Source organism: Antechinus flavipes, chromosome 1 (genome assembly GCF_016432865.1).
Source record: "Antechinus flavipes isolate AdamAnt ecotype Samford, QLD, Australia chromosome 1, AdamAnt_v2, whole genome shotgun sequence".
NCBI lineage: Eukaryota > Metazoa > Chordata > Mammalia > Dasyuromorphia > Dasyuridae > Antechinus > Antechinus flavipes.
In genome coordinates, this window is record NC_067398.1 from 292,118,852 (window position 1) to 292,143,160 (window position 24,309).

The 24,309-nt window shown below is 34.9% G+C and overlaps 1 long non-coding RNA gene across 4 annotated transcripts in view; it reads right to left on the bottom strand.

The window, feature by feature from the left end:
- LOC127538763 (uncharacterized) overlaps positions 1–24,309 on the bottom strand; it is a 197,991-nt gene that overhangs the window by 77,847 nt on the left and 95,835 nt on the right. For 3 of the 4 annotated variants that reach the window (XR_007947757.1, XR_007947755.1, XR_007947756.1), the window contains 2 exons: positions 23,961–24,167; positions 23,024–23,164 (listed from right to left, as the gene is read on the bottom strand). This is a non-coding gene — a long non-coding RNA (uncharacterized LOC127538763). The remainder of the gene's footprint in view (positions 1–23,023; positions 23,165–23,960; positions 24,168–24,309) is intronic. The other variant, XR_007947758.1, reaches the window with a different exon arrangement.

Sequence of the window (24,309 nt, forward strand, 5' to 3'; positions counted from 1 at the left end):
CAGACTGTGTTTCCTGGGCAGACACTTCCAGTCCCTGCAAATCCATTCACTGCTCAACTGCTAATACCCACAGGTGGCCTAGCTGTACCAGATCTAAAATTATATTATAAAGCAACGGTTACTAAAACCATCTGGTATTGGCTAAGAAATAGACTAGTTGATCAATTGAATAGGTTAGATTCAAAGGACAAAACAGCCAATAACTTTAACAATCTAGTGTTTGACAAACCCAAAGTCCCCAGTTTTGGGGATAAGAACGCATTATTTGACAAAAATTGCTGGGAAAATTAGAAATTAGTATAGCAGAAACTAGGCATTAGACCCACACTTAACACTGTACACCAAGATAAAGTCAAAATGGGTTCATGACCTAGGCATAAAGAATGATATTATAAATAAATTGGAAGAGCATAGGATAGTTTACCTCTCAGACCTGTGGAAGAGGAAGGAATTTATGATCAAAGAAGAACTAGAGATCACTATTGACCACAAAATAGAAAAATTTGATTATTTCAAATTGAAAAGATTTTGTACAAACAAAACCAATGCAGACAAGATTAGAAGGGAAACAATAAACTGGGAAAACATTTTTACAGTCAAAGGTTCTGATGAAGGCCTCATTTCCAAAATATATAGAGAATTGACTCTAATTTATAAGAAATCAAGCCATTCTCCAATTGATAAATGGTCAAAGGATATGAACAGACAATTCTCAGAAGAAGAAATTGAAACTATTTCTAGCCATATGAAAATATGCTCCAAATCATTATTAATCAGAGAAATGCAAATTAAGCCAACTCTGAGATACCACTACACACCTGTCAGATTGGCTAGAGTGACAGGGTAAGATAATGCAGAATGTTGGAGAGGATGTGGGAAAACAGAGACACTGATACATTGTTGGTGGAATTGTGAACACATCCAGCCATTCTGGAGAGCAATTTGGAACTATGCTCAAAAAGTTATCAAATCCCTTTGATCCAGCAGTGTTTTTACTGGGCTTATACCCCAAAGAGATACTAAAGAAGAGAAAAGGACCTATATGTGCCAAAATGTTTGTGGCAGCCCTGTTTGTAGTGGCGAGAAGCTGGAAAATGAATGGATGCCCATCAATTGGAGAATGGCTGAGTAAATTGTGGTATATGAATGTTATGGAATATTATTGTTCTGTAAGAAATGACCAGCAGGATGAATACAGAGAGGACTGGCGAGACTTACATGAACTGATGCTAAGTGAAATGAGCAGAACCAGGAGATCATTATATACCTCAACAACAATACTGTATGAGGATGTATTCTGCTGGAAGTGGATCTCTTCGACAAAGAGATGTAACTCAATTTCAATTGATCAAGGATGGACAAAAGCAACTACACCCAAAGCAGAATATAAACTGCTTGCATTTTCGTTTTTCTTCCCAGGTTATTTATACCTTCTGAATCCAATTCTCCCTGTGCAACAAGAGAACTGTTCAGTTCTGCACACACATATTGTATCTAGGATATACTGTAACCTATTTAACATGTATAAAACTGCTTGCCCTCTGAGGGAGGAGGTGGATGGAGAGAGGGGAAAAATCGGAACAGAAGTAAGTGCAAAGGATAATGTTATAAAAAATTACGCTGGCATGGGTTCGCTGTCAATAAAAGGTTATTTTAAAAAAAAATCACTCAGTCAAAAAAAAAAAAAAAAAAAAAAGAGCATTTCCTCCAAAATCACCACCTTATCAAGAAACTTCCCTATGCCCATGAAAATTACCCCCTCTTTTGTCTGTGTGTCTCTGTTCCAAGACCAAAAAAACCTGAAAACCACTTGAATGGGATGGGGTGAAGTTTTCTCAAAAAGTCTATAAGATTAGGCCTAAATCACATGATCTCTATTCCCAGAGATCTGCAGAGCCAGACAGGCCTTGAGACCCAGGTTGCAGGAAGTCACATGATCTCTGGGCCCACTAGTCTCTAAAGGTCAGACCCTAAGTCAGGTACAGAAAGTGAGGTGACCCACAGGAAGCAGACAACATCGGTGACGCTTGGTCAATGATGGTTACTTCTTTTAGTCTTTCCAATGAAAAGACTTACATCTTTTGCTATTTAACCAGCTTTTCTGTTTCTGGCTTGTCAGGTCAGGCACATGTTGGGAGCTCAGATGCTTCCAGGGTGTGTTTGGGCCTCTCCTTGCAGGGACTAAATAAATGCTTTCTCTTCGTACCTGAAGATGTCTCTGATTAGTTAATTTAGGGAAGGGGGTCTAGCACTAGTCCCACACACACTCTTCTACCATTATTCCTCCACCATTTATTCTTCAACAATAAATTCTTCAACAATAAAATCCATGCATCAGTGTTTACCATCTGATCCCCATACTTGTCCATACTTCCAATTTCCTCAATGACTAAAGATAGCTGACTCATGGCTCTCCTAATCTTGTGCCCTTCCATCTTCTTCAAAGGCTCAATGATCATACTAATAATCATTTGAACAGTATTAATTGTTGGAATCCTTACAAAGTGTTAACTCATTAGAGTTGATAGAGACAATAATTATCTAATTTAGCATGACTCAGTATGATTGATCTGATCCTATGAGGAGATGTTATAGGCCAGAACTTGAAACAAGGTACTAAGTGGAATTGAGGAGACAATGTTTAAATCTAGTTTAGAATTGATTTTATCATACAACAAATAATGGTTTCCCAGTGATATAATGATTGGTGTGTACTCAGTGAACAGCATATAAGCAAGAAGCTCTCAGGGCCGGAGAGCACTCTGGGAGATACAAAAGCCCACAAGCCCACTCTCAAAGGTGGAGTTAGATTCATTCCATCTTCCACCTTTGTGCTGGCTGGAAGCTGAAGAAAGCAGAGGCAAAGGACAAGCTGCAAGGGCTCCTGGAATCAAGGAAGGAGAAGAAATAAACATTTGGATTTTATCAGCTGGCTGTATTTGGAGTGATTATTACTTTGAACTGAAACTAAGGCTGCCTCCAGAAAACCTCCCCAAGAAACCTGCTCCCAGAGAGAACGATCATATTATACAAAAGAAGAGAATACCACAATTAATAATTGATATATTTTATATAAATAGATATGTTTGCATATCACCTTACATACATTATTTCATTTCATGTTGTGAAGTAGGCACTGTTGTGCCACAGTTCTTTTTTATTGTCCTGACTCAGTTTCCCTGATCATCTTGACTGAGTTTCCCTGAATTGTTCGGTTCAGTCCTGCAACACCACCTCTCCCTCCTAATCATGATGATCCAGATAAAGAGAAAGACCTTCTATCTTAAGCATCATCAGAATGTTGGGTGGCTCTCCCCATTCTGTAATCCCAATTTATCAGAATGTCCTGTGCCTCCCCCAATCCTGTCAGAACCGGATTGATAGTCCCTGTTCCTGCTCTCAGCACTTTGACTCTGCCCCTACTTCTGTCTACCCCTGTAGCTGAGCCACCTGCATATATATGTCATTGAGAACTTACATTGTTGGCTGGATTCTTGGAGACAATAGTCTCATTCAGCTCTGGGACCAAACTATGGATCCATTTGATCCCAGTAAATCTCTCCCTTTCAAATAAAATATTAAAAATTCTCTAATCTCTGTCTTGCCTCAGTTTCTCTGGCATTACAACACTATGAGTATTATTGTTCCCATTTTACAAAAGTGTTAGCAAACCTTTAGTAACTTTTACAGAGGCACATGACTAGGAAAGTCAGAGATGGAATTTGAACCCAGTTCTTCCTGACTCCAATACTTTACTACATCATGCCATCTCTCTTATAATTCTCAACTTTTTACCTTCCTTAATTTCAAAGATCTCTTTTGAAACAGAGATCATGAATCTAGAATTAAAAGTGATCTCAGAGGCCATCCAATCCTGTCCTTTCTTATTTTAAAGATTAAGAAATCTAGGATAAGAGAAGGTATGTGACTTTTCCAAAGACACACAGGTAGTAAGAATTAAAGGCAGCATTTGAACCTAGTTCCTCTGACTTCAAACTAGAACTCAAGTTTTTTTTCCCTGTATTATGCTGCCTACCTACCATCCCAGCTAGGGCCCCCATTAACATTATTAGACATATTTTTTCTTGGAGTTGAACCACTTCCAATATCCAGATTGTTGAATTTCTACTTTTTTTTTTTTACCACCTTCTATCCTTTCACCCATTTCATTTTTTTTTTCACTCAAGATTAACTATTATTTATCCTTAGTTTGATCTCTGGTGATCCCATTCCACATTATCCTAGTCCATCTCACTCACACTGAATCCATGTACTTCCATATATAGCCTTTCCACATGACCTGCCACTCTAATGTTTCAGAAGCTATTTTCTGAGATCACTAATCTGCTAATGTTTTTAACCTATAATTATTCATCTTTTAGCAACTCCCACAATCTGATTTTCTTCCACTCCTGCTTCAGGGCTGCTGTGTCAAAAGAAGAAAATCAGGAAAGTTGACTGCTTTCTTCCATTACTAATTACTAAAAATAATTTTGCCATTTTTAAAATTAAATTACCAAAGTCTTCCCTTATTTTGTCTCTGCCCCATTTCCCATAGTACTAGTTTCAAACTTCTTTTCTTCTTATGCTATCACACCCATATTCTTGCTTACAGCAAATGACCTAGATTCCTATTTCCCTGAGAATATTGAAGCCATCTGATGTGAGCTCCCTTAGCCCCTTCCCATTACTCAAACTTCTTCTCTCTTTTTTTTCCTAAGGAAGTAAATATATTCCTCTCTAAGGTTATTCCCATTATCTGTGCCTTGATCCCATTTCCTCATGATTGCTTTAAAAAATCATCCCCTCTTTTGTATTTAATTTATCCTCTAATTATTGATAGGGGTCCTCAAACTTTTTAAATAGGAGACCAGTTTACTGTCCCTCAGACTATTGGAGGACCGGACTATAGTAAAAACAAAAACTTTGTTTTGTGGGCCTTTAAATAAAGAAACTTCATAGCCTTGGGTGAGAGGGATAAACGTCCTCAGCTGCTGCATTTGGCCCACGGGCTGTAGTTTGAGGACCCCTGCAGTATATTTAACATGTATTGGTCATCCTGCCTTCTAGGGGAGGGGCTGGGGGGAAGGAGGGGAAAAATTGGAACAAAAGGTTTAGCAATTGTCAATGCTGTAAAATTACCCATGCATATAACTTGTAAATAAAAAGCTATTAATTTTTTAAATAAATAAATAAATAAATAAAATCATCCCCTCATTCTTACACAGTTCAATTTCTTTTTCCATTGTCTCCTTCCTAAAATGTCTATTGAGAGCTTTTATTTAAAAAAAAAAAGCTTCCCTTTCTTCCCTTGAGCTTTTTAGTCTACCTAGCCACTGTTTTACTTGTTTTTATTCCTACTAAATTTCTTGGGGAGGGGGGAAATGTTTACACCTGATGACTCCACTTCCCCACTATTCATTGTTTCAACACTCTGCAATTTTATTTCCAATCCTCCCTCTTTTTTTTGGTAGGTACTACATTCTCTACTTTGTCCTCTAGCCTCTCTCCCTTTGTTTCCACTAGGGACTTCTTATCTTTTTTCTTACTTTATAAAGTGAGTTTCTCCATTTTCTAAGAATTTGTCCTTAATCTTTTCTCTCTTCTTTCTCTGAAAAATTTGCTCTGTCCATATTTTGCATTCCCATGTCTTCATTCCCATCTTGATGAGGATAACTCCCAATTGTAGGTATCCAGCACTGACTGATTCTAATTTCTGGATCCGCAACTCTTGGGCTGCCCATAGGTCCATAGCTAACTAACTACTGTACCTTAACATTCAGCTTTTCCAAAGTTAAGTTTCTTTTTCTTCCCAATGAACTCTTTCTTCATCAACTGCCTTCACTATTTCAGTCCACTAGATTACCCAGTCCACCATACTCACAATAATATTATTTATTTTATTGGTCCTTCTCCCTCACTTCTCAAATTCAACCAATTACCAAGTGCTGTAGATTCTACCCACACATATTCACATTTCTTTTCTATTTCTACTGCCACCACACTAATACCTAATGATCAACCCATCAAAAAACAGGACCTCCTAAGTTGTTTTGGCAAGCTCTATTCCCATCTTACAAGAGGCATCGTGACATGATGAATAAAGATCTGACTTAGGAATCATTTAATCTCTCAGTGATGTACGAAATTCTCTGTGATTAAAAATTGCAAGGAAGATATCTTAGCATGATTTCACTATAGCAGTGAAATCATAGATTCAGTCCTCAACTTTTACTTTCTTTTCTCTTTAATCACACTATTTCATCCTGTTGCTACAATATTCTTCTTTTAGTTTCTATTTCACAGGCTTGTTGTGAGATTCAGGAGACAGCATATTTCCAAACTTTAAAAGAACAAAATTAATGTTGACTGTTATTTTGATGACTTCTTACATAGAGGTAATGTCACTAGTCCTCTAAAAATCTTCAATGGCCCCTTTATGCTTATAGGCTTCTTTGGTTGAAATTCAAGACTCTGTATACTTTGCAACCTCTCTGTCTTTCCAAATTCATTTCCTACTACTCCCTTCACACTATATATTCCATCCAAATTAATGTCCTGTCCAATCTCTAAAAATATACTTCACCCTCCTACTTCTCTTTACCTTATTCATTCCAAGCATCCAGTCATCTAGGTTTACAACTTCTATGTCATCCTTGATGCCCCATTTTCCCTCAGCCCACAAACCTACTTAGTTTCCAAGTATTGTCAATTCTTCTGGGCCATCACCAGTCATCTTGATTTATGTCTTGCCACTAGTCTCAGATGACTCTGGAGGAGAAAATGAGGCTGATGATTAAGAACAAGCCCTGCCTTACTTCAATCCATTTGCAAGTCACAACATCACCCTCATACTGTTATTCGTTTTCTTCAAGAACAAAGGATAAACAATTGTCATTCCTATCTCTACAACATCTCTTCTTATACCTTTTCATTTATTTCTACTCAAAATGCCAACACTCTGGATAAAGCTCTTACTGCCTCTTACCTGGTCTATCACAATTGTTAACTTACTTTGGTGTCTCTAGTTTCTCACCTTTCCAATCACTTCATGCAGCTTCCAATGTGGTATTCCTTAAAGCACAGTTTTGATCATATAATTCCCTGACCAATTCCTTAGGACTCTGTATTACCTGTAGGGTCTGTCTGGCATTTAAAACCCTTTCACAATTTGAATCCAGCCTTAGTGCATATTTTTTCCCCTTTCATTGTAGGTTCCAACCAAACTAACCTTCTTGCTATTCCTCCTACATGATAGCCCACCTTTCCTCTGAATGACTTTGCACAGGTTATCTTCTAGACTTAGAAATCATCTCTGCTGCTTAGAATTCCTTTCCTTCAGTGCTCAGCTCAAGAACTATTATCCACATTCATTCTTGCTCTTCCCCCATCCAAAATTATCAGTCTCTCTGTAAAATTACATTTCACTTACTTTGTATATATTTTTTATTCACTCATATGTGTAATACCTTACCCATCCCATTCCTGTCCCTGCAAACTACTTATGGTCAAGGACAATGACATTTTGTTTTTGTATCATCAATACCTAGAACTTAATAGGTAGCTTTAAATGTTTTTAATAGATAAATATAACTGGATAATTCTCTTTCCATATTTTTACCTACTGAATTCTTACCCATCTTCTAAATAATTTCCATGGGAAATTCTCAATGAAAAGCAGTAACTGCTTTGCAATATTAATTTTAGAGAGTTTCTTGGTGGATTAAGAAATTAAGCGGCTTTCTCAGAATTGCATAGCCAATGTACATCAGTACCAAGATCTGAATTCAAGTTTTTCTGTTGACAAGGTTGGCTTTTATTATCCTCATGTTGTGTTTTTATACAGCATATACATACAGCATTTTAAAGTTTACAATTTGCTTTGCAAATAGTCATCTGAGCCTCATAAAAATCTTGAAAGACAAGTGCTAGAAATACTATTACCCCCCATTTAAAAATGTAACTTGCTCATAGTCACAAAGTTAGGAAATGTCAGAAAGGGTAAATGAACTCAGGTATTTCCTATCCCAACGCTAACACTCTTTACACTAATGCCATACTGTTTTCTCTAAAATATTCCCGCCACTACTGCCAAATTGGCAGGTTAGACAGCAATAATTCAAAAGTGTATAAGAACTGAGTTGATGCCTATCAATTGGAGAATGGCTGAATAAATTATGATATATAAATGTAATGGAATATTATAATCCTATAAAAAACAATCAGCAAGCTGATTTCAGAAAAGCCTGGGGAGGGTTTACATGAACTGATGCTAGATTTAGTGAATAGAACCAAGAGAGCACTGTACACAGCAACAAGATAATGTGATGATCAACTGTGATGGACATGGCTCTTTTCAATAATTAAGTGATTTAGAACAATTCCAATAGGTTTGTGAAGGAAAGAGCATCAGCATCCAGAGAGAAGACTATTGGGATTGAAGGTAGAATACAACATAGTATTTTCATCTTTTTTTTTTTTTTTTTGCTGTTTGCTTACTTGTTTTTTCTTTCTCATTTTTTACCTTTTCATTTGATTTTTTCTTATGCAGCATGATAAATTTGGAAAAATATATATAGAAGAATTGCATATGTTTAACCTATATTAGATAACTTACTATCTAGGGGAGGAGGGAAGTTAAGGAGGAGGGAGAAAAATTTGGAACACAAGGTTTGCAAGTATGAATGTTGAAAATTATTTTTGCATATGTTTTGAAAATAAAAAGTTTTAATTAAAAAAAGAAAATTATCTTCGTATGTATTTTGAAAAATAAAAAGCTATTACTATTTTTAAGAGTATATAAGAATGCAATACTTCATGCCTATTACACTTCCCCAATTTTAATCCCTGCAACAGATGAAGAATAGAATTTGGAATAGGAGAATCATAACTCCATAGGACAACATCTAGGGGGCTATTTTACTTTCCCCTACCCCCTTCAGCAGGATTCTTCCTATACATAGACCTTTTTTAAAAACCATAATCTTAATTGAATCACACACCTCATCACATACATCTCTTGCCTTAAAGCATTTTCTCTGATAGTCCTCCATGTCAAGAATGCTGTCTGTCCTCATCTCCTCCTCCTAGCTTTTCTGGCTACCTTTAAGTACTGCTGAAAGTCTATATTTTATAGGAATGCTATCCTAATCCCTCTTAATTCTTCTTCATTGTTTCCTGTTTTTCCTACATGTAACTTGTTTGTGTATATTTGTTGTTTGTTGCCTACTCCATTAGATTATAAGCTCCTTGAGGGTAGGGACTGACTGTCTTTCCTCTTTTTGTATTGGAGCAGTATGCCTAGCACATAAAAGTTTCTCAGCCGATTGACACCTGTCTTAGAATCTCTCATCACAGAGTACAGTGTGTTTCATCAATCACAGGATTTAGAGATAGAAAGGAACTCTGGGATCATTTGTTCCAACCTCTTCATGTTACACATGATGTAATTGAGGCTGATGAAGTTTAAATGACTCATTGAAAGTTTTTAGTCAGTGGAAAATATTGGCATTTGAATCTAAGTTCTCAGATTTGCCATTTCCCCTATGCAATTCCAGATGGTTACCAGTTTAATCCTCTCTCTAGATGCTGATGCTCTCTCCTTCACACGCCTATTGGAATTCACAAGCATTATTGAAAAGAGGCATGTCCATCACAGTTGATCATAACATTATCTTGTTGTTGCTGTGTACAGCATAATCATTAAAAATAATCATTCCTAATTTGTGACCAAAGAAGAATTAGAAATCATTATTGATCACAAAATAGAAAATTTTGATTACATCAAATTAAAAAGCTTTTGTACAAACAAAACTAATGCAAACAAAATTAGAAGGGAAGCAACAAACTGGGAAAACATTTTTACAAGTTAACAAGAACAAGTTAAAGGTTCTGATAAAGACCTCATTTCCAAAATAGAGAATTGACTCTAATTTATAAGAAATCAAACCATTCTCCAACTGATAAATGATCAAAGGATATGAACAGACAATTTTCAGACGATGAAAGTGAAACTATTTCCACTCATATGAGTGTTCCAAATTACTATTGATCAGAGAAATGCAAATTAAGACAACTCTGAGATATCACTACACACCTGTCAGATTGGCTAATTGTGGTATATGAATGTTATGGAATATTATTGTTCTGTAAGAAATGACCAGCAGGATGAATAGAGAGAGACTTGGAGAGACTTACACGAACTGATGCTGAGTGAAATGAGCAGAACCAGGAGATCATTTATACTTCAACAACAATACTGTATGAAGATGTATTTTGATGGAAGTGGATTTCTTCACTATTGGGAATAATAAGGGAAGATCTGACTCAGTTCCAATTGATCAATGATGGACAGAGGCAACTACAGCCAGAGAAAGAACACTGGGAAATGAGTGTAAACTGCTGGCATTTTTGTGTTTCTTCCCAGGTTATTTTTACCTTCTGAATCCAATTCTCCCTGTGCAATAAGAGAACTGTTTGGTTCTGCACACATATATTGTATCTAGAATATACTGTAACATATTTAACATCTAGAGGAGGGGGTAGAGGGAAGGAAGGGAAAAGTCGGAACAAAAGTGAGTGCAAGGGATGTTGTTGTAAAAAATTATCAGCCATATGTTTTGTCAATAAAAAGTTATAATAAAAAATTATAATTTATATTGCAAAAAATATAATTGCAATATAAATTATACTTATTCTCTCAATTTTAAAATGTGATTCTCTGATGCAATTTGGACACATCAATACTTCTTTGATAAATCACTTGGTTTGATAAATATGAATGAAAAGGCACACTCAGTTTTTCAAGATGTTATGAGAATCATTAAAGATTTTTAAAAATCCATTAAAAGGAAGACTACAAAATTGTGACGATATGATTGTGAGACACAGGCCACATATGTATATTATTTTTTTAAAAAACCCAATATTGCTTTCAATTGTATTTGAAAAAAATAACGTTTTCAACTATGTTTGAACTACTAAAAGGAACTAATTTTTCTTAGTGATGATAATAAAGATGAAGCAAATTCATTTATAAAATAATAATAATAATAAAAATCCTTCCTTATAGTCTCCCTCACTCATGACCAGAAGGGAAGTTATTTCCTTAGCTTTAAGAATCTCAAATTCAAATCTAATCCCACATTCCCCTTTCTGTGATTCCTTACCTTTGGAATGCTTAATGTTTAATACTCTCCTCGTGAATCAATATATTTCTGCCTTTAATTTCACCCAACAGCTAGTGATATTTGATTTGGTTATTGTCCTGGAACCTCTCATCAAGCTTCAAGATGATGCCTAGTTAGCTGCTTATGTTAAAAACCTCACATTTTCTGAATGCAGTTAAAATTTCTTTCTGAAAAATACCTCAATCATGTTTCACTTACAGCAATAATATTTACCTGATTAGCAAATAGCCTATTCATCCTTTGATATTGGTCTAAATTGGGTTTTAGGTCCCTAACCAGATGTTGTTAACAGGTGTAAAAAAAAAAATGACACGAAATCAAAGTCTACGAATAGCTTGTAAGCAATTTATTTTACCTGATTCTTTTTTTTTAAGAGGGCTTAAATTTATTGTTTTTTTTAATGACTTTTTATTGACAGAACATATGCCTGGGTAATTTTTTACAACATTTATCCCTTGCACTCACTTCTGTTCCGACTTTTCCCTTCCCTTCCTAAACTCCCTCCCCTAGATGGGAAGCAGTCTTATACATATTAAATAGGTTACAGTATATCCTAAATATAATATATGTGTGCAAAACCAAACAGTTCTCTTGTGCATAGGGAGAATTAGATTCAGAAGGTAAAAATAACCTGGGAAGAAACACAAAAATTCAAACAGTTTACATTCATTTCCCAGTGTTCCTTCTCTGGGTGTACCTGCTTCTGTCAATCATTGATCAATTGGAACTGAGTTAGATCTTCTCTTTGTTGAAGAAATCCACTTCCATCAGAATACATCCTCATACAGTATTGTTGCTGAAGTATATAGTGATCTCCTGGTTCTGCTCATTTCACTTAGCATCAGTTCATATTTTACCTGATGCTTAACCAAATCAAAACAAAACCCCACATCATTATATATACTACTAATACAAAACTTGCATTGGCAGAAGATAAAGAAGTATAAGACACCATGTTTACCCTCAAAGATCTTAACTTCTAAAATCTAGCAAGAAAAAGACACCAAAATGACTCTTTAACAGTTATAAACCTTGTCATTTTTGATTCTTTGGTATTGTTTCAAAGTCTACATAGGAAGATAAAAGTCTCTGTACTGGGTGCTATTCAGGGCTAACCAATCCAACATTTCATTTCCAAGACAGATTCTAAAGAATGTATTGTGGAAAGTTATGACTATTCTCTCTCTGATATTAGTATTATAGTTCAACTTTCGCCATTCCTTCCTTCCCTTTCTTCTTTTTTCTGCCTTATTTTTTCTCTTCCTTTTTTTCCATTGGCTCTTATTATGTCTTCCAATCTGGCAATGCAACATCCATTCAAGGTTCTGATCCCAGTGCTAACTGGCATAGAAGTTTTGAACTGCTCTGTGTCATTTTCTCTTCCTTAGATATACTGGTGGCCCACTCCTTCCAGGTGCTCACCATATTGGTTCAGGGCTCAGTATAAGCTTCCCATCAGCTTTAGCCTGCGAGTTCAGAGCTCCAAACTCATTTGTCTAGCAGCCTCAGTTTCTTGCATTAGTCCAACTTTCTTAGAAACCAATCATTGTTCTGTCATTTATTAAATTGTCAAAATCAGTTAAATGAATTGAAATAAATCGCATCTGTCGATCAGATATAATTTGCAAAACAAAAACCTTTTAGAATTCATTTATGTTTCCTGACTATACCAACTATTATGGAATAAATTCTACAAATACATTGCCTGTTGTAAGAAGTCTGTTGTCACTGTTAAGAAGTGTCCAACCATTCATGAGCCTATTTAGGGTTTTCTTGACAAAGTCACAAGAATGGTTTGCTATTTCCTTCCACACTCGTTTTACAGATGAAGAAACTGAAACAAACAGGGTTAAATAATTTGGCCAGGGTCACTTAGCTAGTAAGTGTCTGAAGCCAAATTTGAACCCAGGTCGTCCTGGCTCCAGGCCTAGCACTCTATTAACTGCAATATTTAGTGCTTTCTTGTATTCATCATAAATTTACTTCACCCATGTTTACAAATTTCTCATCTTTTTTTTCCTTTATATTTTAAGATTTAATGAACAAGAACACGCTCACTTTATTGAAGTTCTTCCTAATTTTCAATATTTTGATTGTATCCTATCTCAAAGTAGGCAAAAAATTCATTTATCTTTTTAGTATATCCTCCCAAAGCAACTCCTTTATCCCTCTAGCTGCCTTTCCAGGGATTTCTCTATTATAGCTTTTTTGAAGTGCATGAACTATACACAATCATTAATGGATGACACAAAAATGACTTTTTATAATGGAAAAAACAATGTTAGGACACAACATAATATAAAGCCTAGAGTGATGGCCTGGCTCCAAAACATATGGTCCAGGTGATCTTAAGCAAGTCACTTCATTTTCTAAGCAATTATCTCATAGTCTCTAAGAATATAAAAAGACTAAAGTAGAGGCAGAGCTGCCTTAATAGATAGTTTTCCTACCTTGTACCTTGTACCTACTAAATCACGAATCTCGCTGAAACACACACGCTCACACATTTACTCTATTTTGTGTTTCAATACCTTTTGAGCACATACTAAAGAATGCATTATTCTTTAAGGACAAAAGGCCAAATCAACCAAGCTTAATTATAACTTCTAACTAAGAATCATTCATTTATACCTATAACTGCTGTTCTTAAATGCATTACTTTGCATTTACCTGTCTAGAAATGCTACCCATATAAATTCATAACATATTCCTATAGTTTATTCTTCCTGGCTTAGTTCTTGTGACAAAAAAAAAAAAATTACCATCATCTATAAACATGGAAATTCACCCTGAGTGCTATCTTCTGGATAATTTATAAAGACATTTAATAATGCCAGCCACAGGAATGTTCTGAGAAATCTTTTTTTATCCAGAGAAATATCTGCTTATCCTGACCTCTTCTTTCTTATTTTGATGCCAATTTTCTTGATCTATGGCAGATGAGAATCCCTTAAATCTTTCTGTGATTGTATACATGATTGCACTATTATGGATATTCTCTCAACTTGATGCTGATTTCACTTCTAATCTCTCTCAATCTCCTACTTTGGATTATTTTCCCACTTTGTCCTACCTCCTTCTAGTTTCCTTTTGTGTGTGATCCTCCCCTTCCATCCATTAGAATTTGTTTGTTTGTTTTTGTATTCCCAATACTTTGTACAGTGCCTGGAATATACTGAGTGTTTAATAAGTGCTTTAACTTTATTTCTGTGGTATAGCATCTATCCTCAAATGCTTATTCTATCAGGGGAAACAATATGTATACATTTTAAAAAATATTTTTATTTTGCCAATTTATTGCATTTATTAAATGACTACTATGTGCCATGCATTTTGTTATGTGTTAAATACATACAAAAATATTGGGGAGAAGACATTAGCAGGTCGGGGGGAGTGGAAAAATCAGGAAACAATTCATGATAAACTGCCTTTCTTTGGAAGCAGATTATGAAGCAGATTTCAAATACCCAATGATCAACTTGTGTTTTATCTTTTTGAGCTTTTTGAGCATAGCCATATAATATCTAGTCATATTTGTGCTTTAGAAATATCATTTTGATAGCCAATTAGAGGACAACTTGGAAGGGAGAGACTAGAGAGAAGGAAATAGATCAGTTAGAAAATTATAGCAATAGTTCAAGCAAGAGGTCTAAATTGAATGAAAATGGCAAGGAAGAAGTGAATGGACATGTGAGATTTTGTACAGCAAGAATCGACAGAAAGCTGGCAGTGGAATACTCGGTGAGGGAGGTGATTATAAAGAGCTGAGGTTGCTTTCCACCACTCTTTGCATCATCTACAATGTTGATTCTGTCTAGATCATGGTATTCCATTATGACTGCCACGTAGCATCACTAGAAGAATGTGTGAAAATTTTAAGTTCTTATAACAACTAATAACTTAGGATCATCAAAACTCTCCTAAATTTGATTTCATATATTCTTCTCCTATTCATTCTCCAGCTTACTGAAGAGCTTTCTTAATTCCTGGCCCAAGATTTATGTTAATAATATGGGTTATTGGGTTGCTTTCAACTGCATGAGCAATTTTTCTGTATTCACCTTGTTGTTGACTTTTTTTTGCCTTGTGTAGATATTTAGGCTAATCTTGAATAATGAATTCTTTGGAGTAGTTCTGTAGTGTTGTGAAGTTTAATGCCATCATTTAGGTGCCAGTCACAAATAGGAACATCTAGAGAACTTTGACAGTGTTTGAAAAATCTCTTTTCCATTTGATCATTGTTCAGGGCATCCTCTGTCACACTAGAAAACCTTAAATATTTTCTTTGATGCTGATACTCAGTGGTCCAGTGAGAAATTTATCTTCTGAATGTAATAGAATATTACCATGTTGTAACTATGAATACAATTAATACAAAGAAAAAAATGGAAAGATTTACTTCACTGATTAAAGTGAGTAGAACTAGATAGATAGACACACACACACACACACACACACACACACACACAATGATTAGAATAAAGATGTGGAAATAACAACAGCCACAAAATAATAAAAAATGAATGTCACAAAATTATACAAATCAAAAATCCCAATGAAAAGACAAGAGACAATGCCTCCCCTATTCCTTTCCAAAGATGAGGAATCCTTAGGAGTAGAAATATTAAATATAAAATCAGATTTCATTGAGGTACTAATCCCAGTTTGGCTGGGATTTTTTGGTTCAACTTCATTCTCCTTTTCTTGGCTCTCTGGGAAAAGAAAGAGAGAAAGATACAGTAGGAAATAAATCAGATACAAAACAAAAGATAGTAATAAAAATAAATTTAAAAGAAAAAGCTATCTAAGTTATGTCTATTATCATGGAATTATATGTATCTCAACTTGTGCTTTAGAGACATATTGTTCTAGGAGAACCTTGAAGACCACATTTCATTCTTTGGGACAAAACTGCAATACTGGGCTTTTGTCCTATCAAAAATCAGATTTCATTGAGGTACTAATCCCAGTTTGGCTGGGATTTTTTGGTTCAACTTCATTCTCCTTTTCTTGGCTCTTTGGGAAAAGAAAGAGAGAAAGATACAGTAGGAAATAAATCAGATACAAAACAAAAGATAGTAATAAAAATAAATTTAAAAGAAAAAGCTATCTAAGTTATGTCTATTATCATGGAATTATATGTATCTCAACTTATGCTTTAGAGACATATTGTTTGAGGAGAACCTTGAAGACCACATTTCATTCTTTGGGACAAAACTGCAATATTGGGCTTTTGTCCTATCAAAAATGAAGAGTGTGCCTTGGAAAAATTCATTTTGGAGCATACACAGGTTTTCTCATGCTCCTAAATAGGAAAGATTAGTGTCAAGACCATTAACAACTGTGAATAATCTAAATACACACAGTTGCTTAGGGGAAATCTTAACATGAGAGAGAAATTAGGGTATTTTATCAACTCTGAACCAGACAGAAGTGTCAGGCTAAGAGGAGGGTACCCAATAATAAAACACAATATCAAATATCTATAAAGTCCTTTAAGAATTGAAAAGCAATTTGTATATATTATTTAGGCAGCAGTGAAAGAACAAAGATTTTTAGATTTTTCTTTTTAATTATGAACTTACTCATCAACAGCATTCCAATAAAAAGAACAAAAAAGGAGGATTTGTATATGAAATTATAAATTTGCAATTAATAAGATAGTAATAAAACTACTGTTTGTATTTTTTTCCTTTTTCTTTTCTTCTTCTTTTTTTATTTTGGCCAAGGTAATTGGGGTTAAGTGACAGCCTAGAAAGTATTAAGTGTCTGAGACCAGATTTGAACTCAGCTTCTCTTGACTTCAGGGCTGGTAGGCTCTATCCACTGCGCCTCTATTTCTTTCTAAACTTTTTTGTTCTCTGATTTGAAGATAGTCACAATATCTGAACCTGGATTTGATGACAAGAATTCTCTTGAAACTAAAGTGTAACAAAAATATCTCTGAACAAGCTTTTATGAGGTCATAGTTTCGCAGGACCATAGGTAATGAGGGAGAATAGCCTTAGGGAGAACTCACTTATCTGGTTCCACATCACTAGAGCAGGGGAAAATGATTCTTATTCCAGACTGGGGAAACGTTAGAAAATTTTTTTCTATGGTAAAGGCTGTATCCAACAACAGGAAAACATTGATTAGGCAAGATAAAAATTTTCTGTTAAGTCAAAAAGATTTACTAATGGGATTTTCCCCTCCTTTCAACTACTAGCATGTTCTCTGAAATTACAACCTTTTCATAAATAAAATATTCTAACTCTTGATTTCAGGCATTCTCTCGGGCCATCTCTCATATCTGGAACATTCTCCTTCCTTCATATCAACTTCTGACCTTCCTGACTTTCTTTTTGTCCCAGCTAAAACCCTACCTTCTACCAGGAGCTTTTCTCCACTCCTTTCAATTCTAGTGCCTTCCTTTGGTTAATCATTTCCTATTTATTCTGTACATAGTTGCTTTGTATTTACTTGTTGGCATGTTGTCTCCTCCATTAGATTGTTAAGTTCCTTGAGGATAGGGACTGTCTTTGTATCCCCAGAGCTTTTTCTAATATGTGGAACATAGTAGGTGCTTAATAAATTTTTACTGACATATAAATAGATATACTATATCATAGTCATATATGTATGAGACCACTCTGCTGATTGACTATAAGATATTTTAGAACAGGAAATATTTTCATCTTTGTGTCTTTAGATGCTAGATGGTAGAGTGGATAGTCAGGAAGAACTGAATTCAAACATAGGTGTGTGACTCTTTACTTAACCTTTTTCTTAGTTTCCTCAAATGTATAATGGAAATAATAGCATTTACCTACCAGGGTTGTTGTGAGAATCAAATGAGAGTATTCAGAAAGCACCTGGCACAGTGCTTTGCACACTGAAGGTGCTTAATAAATGTTTGTTCCTTTCCTTTCCTGCCTCTATTCCATGTACATCTATACATCTAGTACAATGCCTAGCACTTAATAAATGTGAATTGATTGCTTGAAAATAGCCAAGGCAGTCATACCTAGGTAATGCAGTGGAAAGTACACTAGACTTGGAATCATACAGCCTCATCTTCCAGAATTTAAATCTGAATTCAGACATTAGCTGTATGACTCTAAGCAAGTTACTTAACTCTATTCACCCCAGTCTTCTCATCTATAAAAGAAGCTGGAAAAGGAAATGATAAAACACCCTAGTATATTTGCCAGAGAAACTCCAAATGAGTTCACAAAAATTCATACATGACTAAAACAATTCAACAAGCAAGAAATAGAGCTGCAAAGAAAGAAAAGATTAGTGATAACTATGGGGAACAATGCAGATTTGTAGGAGTGGTTAGGAGTCATGGAGAAGAACAAAAGGAGCTACCCAAACTGGAGAGTTGCCCTTGACACACACTACATCATATTGGAGAGCAACCTCTGATGTTACTTATTTGGGGGTTTGAAGAACTAGAGGATATCTTAGATCAGCTGCTGGCAGAAAATTCTAGGAGGATAAATACTTGGATGGCAAAACAACATTTGGTGACAACTACTGAGCCTATTTCACACTATAGAAATCTATGGGGCAGCTAGGTGGTGCAGTGGATAGAGCACTAGTCCTGAAGTCAGGAGGACCTGAGTTACAAATCTTGTCTCAGACACTTCACACTTCCTAGCTGTGTGACCCTGGCAAGTCACTTAACCCCAATTGCCTTAGCAAAAAAAAAAAGAAAAAAAATTACAAAAATCTTTAGGATCATTATTAAGATGACATGACCACTGATCTAAAGCTAAAAGGAACTTTGGAGATCATCTAGTTGAATCCCCTTTAACAGGTGAGTGCCAAGGAGATTACATGATTTGTCCAAGGTTATATAGTTAGAAACCCACAGAACTAAAATTTGAGCTCATCATTTGACTCCAAATCTGACACATTCCACATAAACTTTTTTTCTCTTATATTTAAATAAAACATTTCTCTCCTACTTCTTGTGAAAAGTATGTTTACCAAGATGTCAGCTGTAGAGGGCCACAGATAGTAGGGGAAGGTATCTGGGCCTTTCGGCCCAGAGGGAATTTGCTAACAATGGTTCGGCTCCCCATCTCCCCTAAGGGCTCTCGGCTCTTCTGAAAAGTCAGGAGGCAGTGACAATCTGTGTTATAATTGAAGCAGAGTGATACCAGGTGGCAATCTACATAGAATAGCAAGTTATTTATGTGGTCCTGTGTGTTATATAGTTAACACATGTACAGTGTTGATTTGGTTATATAAAGTTATTAGGATATATAAGGGGGAGAGAATTGTGAATAAACCAACTCCATATTTCCAGAGTCCTTGTGGGTCTCCTGCCTTCATCACTCTTCCACTAAGACGGTATATTTTGGCACCCAAGTGTGAGGGCTCTAGAAAGCACAGTACATTTTGGCACCCCAACTTGAGGGCTCTAGAAAACACACAACAGTCAGCATACTGAATGGTGTTGGTATTGACTTTACAAATGAGGCTATGAGCCAAAGAAGTAAAAAATAATCATCCTATAAAATGAACAAATGGCTTTCTTATTGTAAGAACTTCTGACATAAGGGTTAGAGAATCAAACAGTTTTTTGTTTTGTTTTGTTTTAATCAACTACCAATGGACATTCAGTTTATTATTTACATCTAGCCAGTCAATTATGTAGCGTGTGATTAGCTATAGAAATAATTTGGAAAAAAGCTTGCTCCTTTTATTTATTTATTTTTAGATCAAAGATATCAATTTATATAGAAACAATTCTCATAAAGATATTTTTGGAAATGAGATAGCAAGCATATGAGTCAGGAGATACTACTACTTCATCAATTACTTTTTTACATATAATTTTACAATTTTTTTGCATTTTTTTCTATGCTTTTTTGAATCTTAGCCCTTGTTACATTATATTGACAATGGATCAGAGTGCCTTTAAAAATACCTTTAAAAAAATTAGGATGTGTTTTTCCTTTCTAAATTTAATTAGGACCATTTATTTTTCCTGACTTCAATTTCTTATTTACCTTTGCCAACACCTCACATAATACATTGAGAACCCATGTTTTCTGAGTAAAAGTCTAATAGTTGAATGTTGCAGTCAGACACATACAATTTTAAATGTGCCCAAGTGTTTATAATAGTTATTCTATTATACCTGAGATCACACAGAACTCCACAGGAGATACCACTTGTATCAGGACAAGACTAAGAATATACTGCTAAGTAGAGAGGCTCCTTATGTCTGTAGTACATTTTGTCTTCTGGACTTGAAAGTTATTTCTAAGCAAATAATACTATAAGCTAGAAATTGTGCTTTGGCACAATTCAAAATGATTTCCTTGACTCCAAAAGAAAACATTGGAAATAATCACATAACTTATTGATGCAGAAATAGGCAAGGAAGCTCCAGCATGTTTTGTTAAATGAGAAGCAATACGGTGTTAGCAGAAAGGGAACTGAGTTTGGAGCAAAAAGACGTGGATCTAAATCCTAGCTTAACAGTTTAATGCCCTGTAACTTTGGCCAAGACGTTTAATCTTCATGGGTCTTGTTTTCCTCATCTATAAAATATAGATGCTGTAATAGATGATCTCTGAGGTTCATTACAGTTCTAAGTCTATGGTTCCATGAATCAATAGAACATGTCAAAGAATGATCTTCCTAACAAACTATTGAGAAAAAAGTAAAAGAATAGTGGAGAACAAATATGCAAATTGGATCACCAGATCTAAGAATAATGATATGAGATTTTAATATCTGAGATGTTCAAGGGATGTTCAAAAAGAAATAACACTTCTGATGTGAGAGCTTGCCAAGCTCTTTTCAGGGCTACTCATTCTCCTTTGGTGTCCACCTTCACCCAATTCTCACTTGTGACTCCAAGAAGCTATAGCATGAGTAGTAGCCACATCCCAGTAAAACCAATATTGTCAGATGGACAAAATCATGAAAATAATATATATGCCTTGATTTTGTCAGTGAATTAGAAGAATGTCTACTCAAAGAATGTGAAGACTTCTCCCAGTGGAATGGGTGAATAGGAACAATTTGTTCCAACGGCCATGAAAAAGTCTGAAACAAGATTTGTGTAGTGCCTAGAGCTTGATCAGACATCAAAGATTCAAAGATTATCTACTTCATCCTGGACCATCACTAATTGTCTTGACTTTTGTCCTGCCACTGCACTTCAATAACTCAGAAAGAAAAAGTGAAAATGATGACTTTACATAGCTCTACTTCATTTGAATCCACTTTATAAACAAGTCAAGCCATAACCCCATGATGTTATTGGTCTTCTTCGAAAAACAAAGAATGAAAAACAACATTTAATATCTATCTTCCCCTTTTGCCTTTTTTCCCCCTTTCTTTACAAGTTAACAACTATTTACTTAAGTGAATATTTTGATAGTTTTTATAAATATTTTTTGCATATTCATTATAGGCTAAAGCATTGTACCTGTAGTTTGCCAAACGAGCCTGCTTTGAAATAATATATGAAATCATTATTCATAGGTGCTGGAGACTAATGGCTCTAATATTGACCTAGAAAACTCACATGGGATTCAAAAGTACAGATGAAACAAAAAATAAAACAATGACCCCATCAACAGCAACAAAACCCCTTTAGGTCTCCATCAATTATCTAGGAAACATTAAAAATCACACAGCCTATTTACATGTTTGTCAATGTAAGACAAGCAATAGAAAAATCTGAGAGATATTGGGCAGCAGAAGAAAGGACATAGTATTCCCCACAAAGCCATGCAGAGCACACTTCTCTATGACATGAGTTGACAAATGATCTGTTATATCTGAGAACTGCACATAGGCCTGATTAGTGATATAAACTTTAGCTATCAGTTAATGATAATAAGTACCATAACTTTGGGATCCATGACCTAAAAAATTTTCTAAGGAGCTAAAAAAGAATAATAAAGCAATTTTTTCCAGTTGTATTTAAAAGGTTTCTATTATCTTGGGAATTAGGGATTGAAAGTTGGAAATATGTTTCTCATTTTAATCTGCCAAGGCCTGCTCTCCCTAAGATAACTCAGTTGAAGAATTATTGCTGAACCACAGGACCTCAGAGCTAGGAAAAAAAAAAAAAAAAACTTCAAAAGACATTGATTTTAAATTGACTAATTCCCTTCAACACATCTCCAACAAGAGGTCATCTAACTTCCATTTAAAAGACCACCAGAGATGGAAAGTACATTTCCTTCCACAGCTTTGGTAGGAATTTCTTCTGCTTTTTCCCAATTTCTGTGGCAGAGCCATCACTACTGGTTCTGTTATTTAGCATCAAAGAGATTACATGATTCATATCTCTTATAAATGATAGTTTTTCAAAGGCACTATTATGTCACTCCTTGATCTTTTTTTTTTTAAATATTAAATAGCCTTCATTTCTTCAACTGATCTTTGTATAACAGGATTAATAATAATGATAAATATTTATCATTTAGCACTTACTGCGTACCAAGTAGTGTGGTAAGTGTTTTACAATTATTAATTCATTTGATTCTCACAACAATGCTGGAAGGTTAGTTATTATTACCCCCATTTTATAGATAAGAAAGCTGAGGCAGAGGTATAAGTAATGGACAAATTTGAATTCAGGTCTTCCTAATTGTAGACTTCATCTGTTGTGCTACCTAACTTTTCATCTTGATTGTTCTTTTCTAGTCTCATTCTGGTTTGTTAATGTTTTCCCAAAATATTTTCCAGAACCAAACAAATCTTCCAGACAGTCAAACTAGGACAGAATACCAGATAATATGGGTTATTATCATACTTATTTTGAACACTATGATTCAATTGGTATAACTGTGATACAACTAATTCATACATACCTTGCTATCCATTGAAATTCCCAGATCTTTTTCACACAAACTGTTGTCTGAAAACACTAAAATTGATTTTTTTCTTAATTCCAAGTATAATTGCATTTATTTCTATTGTCATTCATCTTATTAGTAGAGCTTCAGATGGACCTAGAAGAGGAATAAGAACAAAAGTGTAATAACATGGTATTGTGGATAGAATGTTAGGCTATCCCTTTTTACAAATCCCTCTTTGTATACTTTCAATATATGTAATCCTGAACAAGTCACTTAGCTTTTCACATTTGTAAAATGGGGCAATGATACCAGAAATAATTAGTGCTAACCTTACAGAGTTATAGTGAGGGTCAAATGAGATAATACATGTAAAACAATTCATAACCATTTAGGCACTGTTTACATAAACATGAGCTATTGTTATTGTTATTCTATAGACAAAATTATTTTTAATTGTAAATTTGTGAAGTTCTACATATAATTATCCCTAAGGATTCTTTTTAAGATTACACACATATTTTGTATTTTTTTTATTGATTTTGTTGATAGTTTTATAATTTATAATAATTTTAAATGTCATCATTTTTACATTCTACTTCTCATTCTCACTTGTTTCTCACTGTTCAGATCCTAACACTGTCATCCACCATTCTATTTATTTTTCATAAATCTTGCATCATCTGTAAATTTGATAATTGTGCATGTTTTTATTCAATCCACTGGTGATAATTTTAAAAAGTATATGGCCAAGTTAGATCTCTGAGGCACTTTTTAAATACAATCTTTAAAGCTAACATTGAAATATTAATAACTACTTTTTGAATACAGTCATTCCAACAGTATTATTCAAACAATAGTTTTTCATTCCTCTTATATTAAGCTGTTATCAAGAAAATCAAATTCCATTCTTAGAAATCATTTTAACAGGTTCTTCCTTTCTCTAATTTACCTTTCTCTTTGGAAGTAGGATCTTCCAGCCAAAGATGGCCACAGTGGCAGATGAAGAAGTCTGGAGAGTCAAGAGGGGGACAAGGAGAAGCGTGAAAAGGAGAGTTACATAGCTGCTTGCATACTTCCACAAAATGCAGGCTCAGGAAGGACTCATTAGTCAAAGTGGGGAATCTGAGGGACAGAGGGATTTTCCAGGGTGAGAATGCTGTTGAAATATGAGGAATAAATTTGGAGAGTTAGAAGTAAACCCAGGAAAATACCTGAAGTTATGATGAAGGGTAAAAAAAAAAAAAAAAAAAAACAAAAAAACCAGTTTTAAAAGGGTAGAGAACAAGAGACATGGGTCA